This window comes from Triticum dicoccoides, chromosome 4A (genome assembly GCF_002162155.2).
Source record: "Triticum dicoccoides isolate Atlit2015 ecotype Zavitan chromosome 4A, WEW_v2.0, whole genome shotgun sequence".
Lineage (NCBI taxonomy): Eukaryota > Viridiplantae > Streptophyta > Magnoliopsida > Poales > Poaceae > Triticum > Triticum dicoccoides.
Window position 1 is genome coordinate 236067684 of NC_041386.1, and position 10035 is coordinate 236077718.

Here is a 10035-nt window from a genome sequence, read left to right on the forward strand (position 1 = left end):
TCGGTACGGTTCAGACTTAACCGTTTGGCAATAATGCTGCCCATACTAAAAGAGTTATCACCATATAAACCATGGTGCAAAATAATGATATCAGGTATACTCAGGTTTCCACAGTTTCCGCGACCAATTAAGCAACGACTAGCAAATAATGCAAAGTAGCGTAAAACATGAAAATGTATGCTAGTGATTCATGCATCAGAAACCTTCCTTGTTTCCCCAACAGTGATAATGTCAATAAATCCCTCCACATCATCACGATGTGGTTCTTCTGTCTTGCCCCCAAAAGGGACTAAATGGATCCGACAAAAATCATAAAGTGACATCTCCTTATGCTCATCATATAAATGAAATTCCACCGTAGGTGGTGAGTTCCTAGAATGAAAATGAAAGTTTTGCACAAAGGTATTTGTGAGCAAGAGATATTGATCGCATTGGTCGTGGAGGAAAGCGCTAAGGCCTGCAGTCTGAGCCAACTCATGAAAATCTTCATAAATCCTGGCTGCTCTTAAGAAATCCTCGGAAGGCCATTCACACGCCCGAACCTCCGCGGTGCGAGGCAGATTTTCTTAGGCTTTGGTGCCTTCTCCTTCGAGCATTGGCTCGATGAGCCCCTCAAAAGTCTCCTTGTCATTTTTTGAAAAATTCTGAAATTTTTAGTAACTTCAAAATAAAGGTAAACCAAACTCAATAATATTGATAGCAACTACTCCTACAAGTGCCTAGGGCCTATATCATGCATCAAAACTACTTTTGACCATATAAATTTGACATGCAAGCTCAAGAACAGGGTCACCTAAGCAGCAAAAATTTGCAATTAATAAAGAACCAGAACAAAAACTAATTGGACCAATGGAGGAGTCACATACCAAGGAACAATCTCCCCAAGCAGTTTTGTGAGAGGTGCTTTGAGCAAGGAGATCGAAAATGGCAGCAAAACGAGCTAGGACTCGGGTTTGAGCTGGTTTTTCGTGTTTGGGGGAGGAAGAAGGAGTGTATGGGTGAAAGGATAAGTGGAGGAGGGCCACCGTGGGCCCACGAGGCAGGGGGCGCGCCCTCCACCCTCGTGGGCAGGTGGTTGACCCCCGTGGTGTGTTCTTAGTTCCATAAATCCTCAAATATTCTAGAAAAAATCATATTTAATTTTCAGGGCATTTGGAGAACTTTTATTTCCAAGGTATTTTTATATTGCACGGATAATCAGATAACAGACAGAAAAATATTTATTTTTGTTTCATCTAATATAAATAGCAGAAAGTAAAATTGGGGTACAGAAGGTTATGCCTTCTAGTTTCATCCATCTCATGATCATCAAAAGGAATCCACTAACAAGGTTGATCAAGTCTTGTTAAAGAACTCATTCCGAATAACATGGAACCGGAGAAATTTCAAATAACACTATGTTACCTCAACGGGGATATGCACATCCCCAATAATAAGAATATCATATGTCTTCTTGACAGTAGGAAGAGGAAATTCAAAACCTCCAAATATAATCGATGGAATTTTTCCAATAGAGTTGATACTATGAACTTGAGGTTGTTTCTTCGGAAAGTGTACCGTATGCTCATTACCATTAACATGAAAAGTGACATTGCCTTTAGTACAATCAATAACAGCCCCTTCAGTATTCAAAAAGGGTCTTCCAAGAATAATAGACATACTATCGTCCTCGGGAATATCAAGAATAACAAAGTCCGTTAAAATAGTAACATTTGCAACTACAACAGCTACATCCTCACAAATACCGACATGTATAGCAGTTGATTTATCAGCCATTTGCAAAGATATTTCAGTAGGTGTCAACTTATTCAAATCAAGTCTACGATATAAAGAGAGAGGCATAACACTAACACTAGCTCCAAGATCACATAAAGCAATTTTAACATAGTTTCTTTTAATGGAGCATGGTATAGTGGGTACTCCTAGATCTCCAAGTTTCTTTGGTATTCCACCCTTAAAAGTATAATTAGCAAGCATGGTGGAAATTTCAGCTTCCGGTATCTTTCTCTTATTTGTAATAATATCTTTCTTATACTTAGCATAAGGATTGGTTTTGAGCATATCAGTTAATTGCATGCGTAAAAATATAGGTCTAATCATTTCAGCAAAGCACTCAAAATCCTGATCATCCTTTTTCTTGGATGGTTTAGGAGGAAAGGGCATGGGTTTCTGAACCCATGGCTCTCTTTCCTTACCGTGTTTCCTAGCAACAAAATCTTTCTTATCATAACGTTGATTCTTTGATTGTGGGTTATCAAGATCAACAACAGGTTCAATTTCTATATCATTATCATTACTAGGTTGAGCATCATCATGAACATTATCATTAACATTATCACTAGTTTCTGGTTCATTACCAGATTGAGTTTCAGCATCAGAAATAGGAATATCATTTGGATTCTCAGGTGTTTCAACAATAGGATCACTAGAAACATGCAAAGTCCTATCATTTTTCTTTTTCTTCTTTTTAGAAGAGCTAGGTGCATCTATATTATTCCTCTGAGAATCTTGCTCAATTCTCTTAGGATGGCCTTCAGGATACAAAGGTTCCTGAGTCATTCTACCACCTCTAGTCATAGCTCTAACAACATTATCATTATTCTTACTATTCAATTCATTGAGCAAATCATTTTGAGCTTTAAGTACTTGTTCTACTTGAGTGGTAACCATAGAAGCATGTTTACTAATAAGTTTAAGTTCACCTTTAACATTAGCCATATAATCACCCAAGTGTCCAAGCATATTTGAAGTGTATTTCAATTGTCTACCAAAATAAGCATTAAAATCTTCTTGCTTAGCCATAAATTTATCAAACTCATCTAAGCATGGGCTAGCAATTTTAGTAAATGGGATTACAGCTTTATCATAAATATAGAGAGAATTTACCTTTACTACCTGTGTCGGGTTATCAAGACCATGAGTTTCTTCAATAGGTAATGGATTAAGATTATACGTTTCTTCAACAGGCGGTAAATTAAGACCATGTATTTCTTCAATAGGAGGTAAATTCTTAACATCTTCAGCTTTAATACCCTTTTCTTTCATATATTTCTTTGCCTCTTGCATATCTTCAGGACTGAGAAATAGAATACCCCTCTTCTTCGGAGTTGGTTTAGGAATAGGCTCCGGAGGTGTCCAATTATTTTGATTTGTCAACATATTATTCAATAGAATTTCAGCTTCATCCAGTGTTCTTTCCCTGAAAACAGAACCAGCACAACTATCCAGGTAATATCTGGAGGCATCGGTTAGTCCATTATAAAAGATATCAAGTATTTCATTTTTCTTAAGAGGATGATCAGGCAAAGCATTAAGTAATTGGAGAAGCCTCCCCCAAGCTTGTGGGAGACTCTCTTCTTCAATTTGCACAAAATTATATATATCCCTTAAAGCAGCTTGTTTCTTATGAGCAGGGAAATATTTAGCAGAGAAGTAATATATCATATCCTGGGGATTACACACACAACCAGAATCAACAGAATTAAACCATATCTTAGCATCACCCTTTAATGAGAATGGAAATATTTGAAGGATGTAAAAGTAGTGAGTTTTCTCATCTTTAGTGAAGAGGGTAGCTATATCATTCAGTTTAGTAAGATGTGCCACAACAATTTCAGATTCATAACCATGAAAAGGATCAAATTCAACCAAAGTAATTATATCAGGATCAACAGAGAATTCATAATCCTTATCAATAACAAAGATAGGTGAAGTAGCAAAAGCAGGGTCGGGTTTCGTTCTAGCATTTAGAGATTGCTTACTCCATTTAGCTAATAATCTTTTAAGTTCAGTTCTATTTCTGCAAGCTAAAATGGCTAAAGAAGCATCTTGATCAAATACATAACCCTTAGGAATAGCTAGTGGTTCTTCATCATCACTTTCATCCGTATCATCAGATTCAATATTTTCAATTTCCCTAGCCCTAGCAAGTTGTTCATCAAGAAAATCACTTAGTGGCATAGTAGTATCAGACATAGAGGTAGTTTCATCATAAGTATCATGCATAGCAGAAGTGGCATCATCAATAACATGCGACATATCAGAACGAATAGCAGAAGCATGTGTAGGTGTCGCAAGCTTACTCAAAATAGAAGGTGAATCAAGTGCAGAGCTAGATGGCAGTTCCTTACCTCCCCTCGTAGTTGAGGGATAGATCTTGGTTTTTGGATCTCTCAAGTTCTTCATAATGATAAGCAGATATATATCCCAAGTGACTCAAAGAATAGAGCTATGCTCCCCAGCAACGGCGCCAGAAAATGGTCTTGATAACCCACAAGTATAGGGGATCGCAACAGTTTTTGAGGGTAGAGTATTCAACCCAAATTTATTGATTCGACACAAGGGGAGCCAAAGAATATTCTCAAGTATTAGCAGCTGAGTTGTCAATTCAACACACCTGGAAACTTAATATCTGCAGCAAAGTGTTTAGTAGCAAAGTAATATGATAGTGGTGATAACGGTAACAAAAGGTAACAGTAGTAAAAGCAATGTTTTTGGTATTTTGTAATGATGATAGAAATAGCAACGGAAAAGTAAATAAGCGAAGAACAATATATGGAAAGCTCGTAGGCAATGGATCGGTGATGGAGAATTATGCCGGATGCGGTTCATCATGTAACAGTCATAACCTAGGGTGACACAGAACTAGCTCCAGTTCATTGATATAATGTAGGCATGTATTCCGAATATAGTCATACGTGCTTATGGAAAAGAACTTGCTTGACATCTTTTGTCGTACCCTCCCGTGGCAGCGGGGTCCTTACGAAAACTAAGGGATATTAAGGCATCCTTTTAATAGAGAACCGGAACAAAGCATTAACACATAGTGAATAAATGAACTCCTCAAACTACGGTCATCACCGGTAAGTATCCTGATTATTGTCACTTCGGGGTTAATGGATCATAACACATAATAGGTGACTATAGACTTGCAAGATAGGATCAAGAACACTCATATATTGATGAAAACATAATAGGTTCAGATCTGAAATCATGGCACTCGGGCCCTAGTGACAAGCATTCAGCATAGCAAAGTCATAGCAACATCAATCTCAGAACATAGTGGACACTAGGGATCAAACCCTAACAAACCTAACTCGATTACATGATAGATCTCATCCAACCCATCACCGTTCAGCAAGCCTATGGTGGAATTACTCAAGCCCCGCGGTGAGCATCATGAAATTGGTGATGGAGGATGGTTGATGATGACGATGGCGACAGATTCCCCTCTCCGGGGCCCCGAATGGACTCCAGATCAGCCCTACCGAGAGGTTTTAGGGCTTGGCGGCGGCTCCGTATCGTAAAACGTGATGATTTCTTCTCTCTGATTTTTTTCTCCCCGAAACTCAATATATGGAGGTGGAGTTGGAGTCGGAGAGGCAACAGGGGGCCCACGAGGTAGGGGGGCGCGCCCCCCACCCTCGTGGCAAGGTGGTGGCACTACTGGAAACAGAGAATTTGCCATCAGTCAGCTCTTTGCCGTCTGCTAGCGGACGGCAAAGAAGGTCTTTGCAATCTGCTTGCAAAAAACAGATGGTAAAGAACCGACAGACGACAAAGAACCTGGTTGCCATCAGTCAGCTCTTTGCCGTCTGCTAGCAGATAGCAAAGAATCTTTGCCGTCCGCTGGCAGACGGCAAAGAGGTGCCCAGCAGACGGCAAAGAGGTGCCCCATGGTAGCCACCCCCTCTCTCTCTCCCCAGCCCCACCACACCGGCCCGATCCACTCCCACCCCACCACTCTGTCTCTCTCTCTCGTCCCTAAAAAAACTCTCTCACGAACTCACCCCCACCCCTCGGTCCACCCCACCCCGGCTCCTCTCCCCATGATCTCCTCGCCGTCGCCACCACCCATGTCGGCCGGTTCCGGCGAGCACCGGCCGCGCGCATAACTCCCCCAAGCTCGGCCCCTCCCTCCCCTCCTTCCAGATCCGTGCCTCAAGGCCTGCACCCTTGCTCGCGGCTAGGGTTTCGGGCGCCTCCCGTGTTCTTGCCGGAATCCACCACAATCGGTGATGGCGAGACCGGAGCTTGCTGAATCCGTCACTGGTGTTGCCCAGGTAGGCCCTTCCCCTCCTTCCTTGCTCGGGTCCACCCTCTCCTCCTCACCTTGCCTTCCCTTCCGATCCGCCCCTTTGCTATAGGTCGCCATGGCAGCCGCCGCCACATCCCTAGCGCACACGCGCCATTCTCGACGGCTACGAGATGGCCGCAGCCACCCCCGCTGCCTTCGAGGTCAGGGTCGACGCGGTGGAGAACGATGACGTCATAGCATACGCGCTACAAGAGGAGCTCACGCAGGTCGCCATGGCCGAGGCGTTCGGGGCCAACGGCGGCGAGGCTGAGCAACGCGCCACCGTCCTCGCAGGAGCCCTCCGCCAACCTCCCCGTGAGCATCCCCTTCCATCCTCCCTTCTCTCTGTTTGTTTCCCCTTGCATAAATCTGAATCAAACGTGCGTCCTCATAAATCTGAATCAAATTGTGATTCTAATTGTTGTGAACTCCATAGGCGCTCACATGCTAGTGGCCTTTGATGACATTTTAAGTTCTTGGTTGTTCTCTTTAATGCCAGTGTGTAGCAGCAAAAAAATTGTACTTGGAAGTGTCAAAATTTATCATTTATAATCAGCCATAGTAATATTGCTATAGATATATACACACTGAAAGTCTAAAAATTTTCTAGTAAATATACATGTCAGCTGCCATATCCGTTGCTTTGTCCCTTATTCAGTGTTTTTATCTTTTCTTGTTTTGATGTTACAATTTTGTTAGTTCATAGATGTTGATTTTGTTTTCTCTGTAGTTGAAAAAGTTCTGTATCAAGCTTCTATGTTTTGTCACAAGGATGAGATTTTTAGAATGCTACAAAACTTCGTACCTTAGTAATGTTTTAGAATTTTTAAAACAGAATACATTAGTTGACATCTATTTCGTTAGCTTTTATACTAATGTTTTACTTCTCAGAACTTAATTCTTGCAAATCAAAGTGATCTAGTTACTTGGGGCCTGTTCAGCAACCCACTACAGCCACGACATCCTCAACTCATATTTAACTATGTACAGAGAGCATACAGAGAACAAAAGCCTCACATTTAGCATAAGTTTGCAAATCAAAAAGGCACATACATGTCTCAGTGTGGGCAGCCATGCCTTGCCATCAGTGTGAGCAGCCATGCATTGCCACCAGTGTGAGCAGCCAAAGCCTTGTGCAAATTTCATATGCAAGCCCTGAAAATATGTGGTGTGCAGTTCACAGATTCTTCCCATGTTTATCGGATCTGTTAAGCTAAATTACTCTGCACCTAATATTCACATTGGTTGCTCAAAGTAAAAAAATATGTACTCTAGACTGAATATGTACTTGTTGTCGTATTTTTTAGAAGTATGCAATATGATGTCAGAAGTAGTAACAGGTGAAGCTCCCTCTCTTCTCTTGTAATCCTGCAGGAGGGACAGCTTCAGGGACGCTAGCTGCCTGCTTAACTGAACCTGGGGTTTCTCTTTTGGTTGATGCATGTGTGAGTGCAGGAGATCAACTTCCTTCTCAACCGATGGGTGGGTAAGCAAGCTCCCCATCCACTCAAGTTCTAAACAAGCAGATAATCATTTGGGGTGCTACCCTGCTATTTCTTCTATGCTATAGTTACTTTATTCATGAACAGATACTCACTTGTTCTTAGTTGTTTTACTTCTAATATTGAGATGAACAGATACCACTTGGTTTGGCTATTCCTATTGGTCTCTTTCTAATAGCCTATGAACAGATGCTATACTTGGTTTTGGCTGTTACTTTCCTAGTTTTCTACTGATAAGACAGATACTACATCTGATTTGGGCAGTGATGCTGGTCTGAGCCCCCCCTCTCTTAGGCTTAATTTACATGTGGCTATCCCTGTGCTGTGATGAACTAGCCCTGGCACTTCCAGGCTGTCTGAGCACATAATCCCTCAAGTATACCTTGAGGTCTTCTGTAGCTTGGTCTTGTGGATTCTGGTAAACCTGCTTCTTGTGGACAGCCTCCTCCTCCTAGCTGCTTCACACTATCTCACAGATATGGTTTTGGGCCCGGTCCTGTTTGATGTTTTGGACACCAAGTGTCTAACAGAACCTACTCTACTATTGGCTGCCCTATTTATACTGGCCTGAATGGTGTGACTAAGTTGTGTGTGTGTGTGTGTGTGTGTGTTTGTGCTGTCCTCATGGGTGGCCTGAATGAAGTCTAATCCTTGGCTTTAATCACTATTTTTTAGTTGGCTTAATTCCTGGAGCTAGTACTGATAGTGGTCTTTGTGTTGGCATTTAACTTACTAATAATTGTGGTGGCTTCTTGATTGGGTCCTTGGCTGGTTCTCTCCTTTGGCTCTTTGGTATTGGTTTACTCTATTTGGCTTTCTAATTAAGATCACTTTCAAAATCAGGATCTTAACTAAGATTATCTTGATCTCAAGTACTGGCTCCTACAACAATGCATTTCACCAAGTGAAATGCTACATTTCTACTCCTAACACATTCTCTCTTTCTTAGTGTTTTTGTTATGCAGGTTGGAAGAAAAGAAGAAGATCCAAAGAAGATCTTAGTAATAAGATAGTTTTTAGGAAAATAGATATTTAGTTTTAGGTCATTCCTTGTAATATGTGTTGGATATGTGTTGGATATATATGTGTTCATGACTATTGGTAACATGTGTTGGATATGTGTTGTATATATATGTGTTCATGACTATTGGTAATATGTGTTGGATATGTTATATATGTGTTCACGACGGATATATATCTGTGTTTGATTTTCTGTGAAAATGAATTGATATAAGAAGAAACGGAATTAATGCATATTTGGTCTCTTTGCCATCTGCCAACAGATGGCAAAGAGCCTGCAGCCTTTGCCGTCTGCTAGCAGATGGCAAAGAGCCATTCCCTTTGCCGTCCGTCGGCAGATGGCAAAGAGCCATGCCCTTTGCCGTCTGCCACTGACGGCAAAGGCCTCTTTGCCGTCCGCTGCAAAAAACAGACGGCAAAGAAGGCCTTTGCCGACCCTGTCTTTGCCGTCCCCTTTTGTCGTCCGCGGCAGACGGCAAAGACCTTTGCTGTCCGCCATCCGTGCCTTTGCCGTCCGCCGTGGCTGATGGCAAAGTACCAGATTCCTGTAGTATGGGCCCCCTGTTCTTCATCTTTGGCAGGTATTTTTCTTATTTTCTGAAAAGTGTCTCCATGAAGTTTTAGGTCATTCCGAGAACGTTTGCTCCTGCACATAAATAACACCATGGTAGTTCTACTGAAAACAACGTCAGTCCGGGTTAGTTCCATTCAAATCATGCAAGTTAGAGTCCAAAACAAGGGCAAAAGTGTTTCAAAAAGTAGATACGTTGTTGACGTATCAAGCCACTTCGGAATGGAGCAATGTCGAAGTCTAACTTCTCACTTCGGTAGTTGTCGGGTGAACCGAATACGACCTCTAGTATTAGAGAGCCCGTGGAGTGGGCCTCTGGGCCTAGTATTACTCCCTTGAAGGTAGTATTATTGTGGCTGATTTTTGTCGGCTCTATCCCCATTTTACGGACTGTGTCCTGATATATCAGATTTAGACCACTGCCGCCATCCATTAGGACTCGTGTGAGATGGTATCCGTTTATTATTGGGTCTAACACCAAGGCAGCCAATCCTTCATGCCGGATGCTTGTCGGGTTATCCCTACGATCAAAAGTGATCGGGCAGGCCAACCAGGGGTTGAACTTAGGGGTGACGGGCTCTACGTCGCGTATGTCTTGGAGTGCGTGTTTGCTTCTCCTCTTCCTCATGTGGATCATGTTTACTGTTTTAACCTCTGGTGGGAATTTTTTCTGTCCTCTAGTGCTTTGCTGGTGAGGTTCGTCCTCGTCTTCGCTTGGTGTCTCCCTCCCCTTGTGTTCAGCGTTTAGCTTACCGGCCTGCTTGAAGACCCAACATTCTCTGTGGATGTGATTTGCAGGTTTATCGGGGGTGCCACGAATCTGACATAGTTTGTCTAGAATCTTGTTTAGGCTAGACGGTCCATCT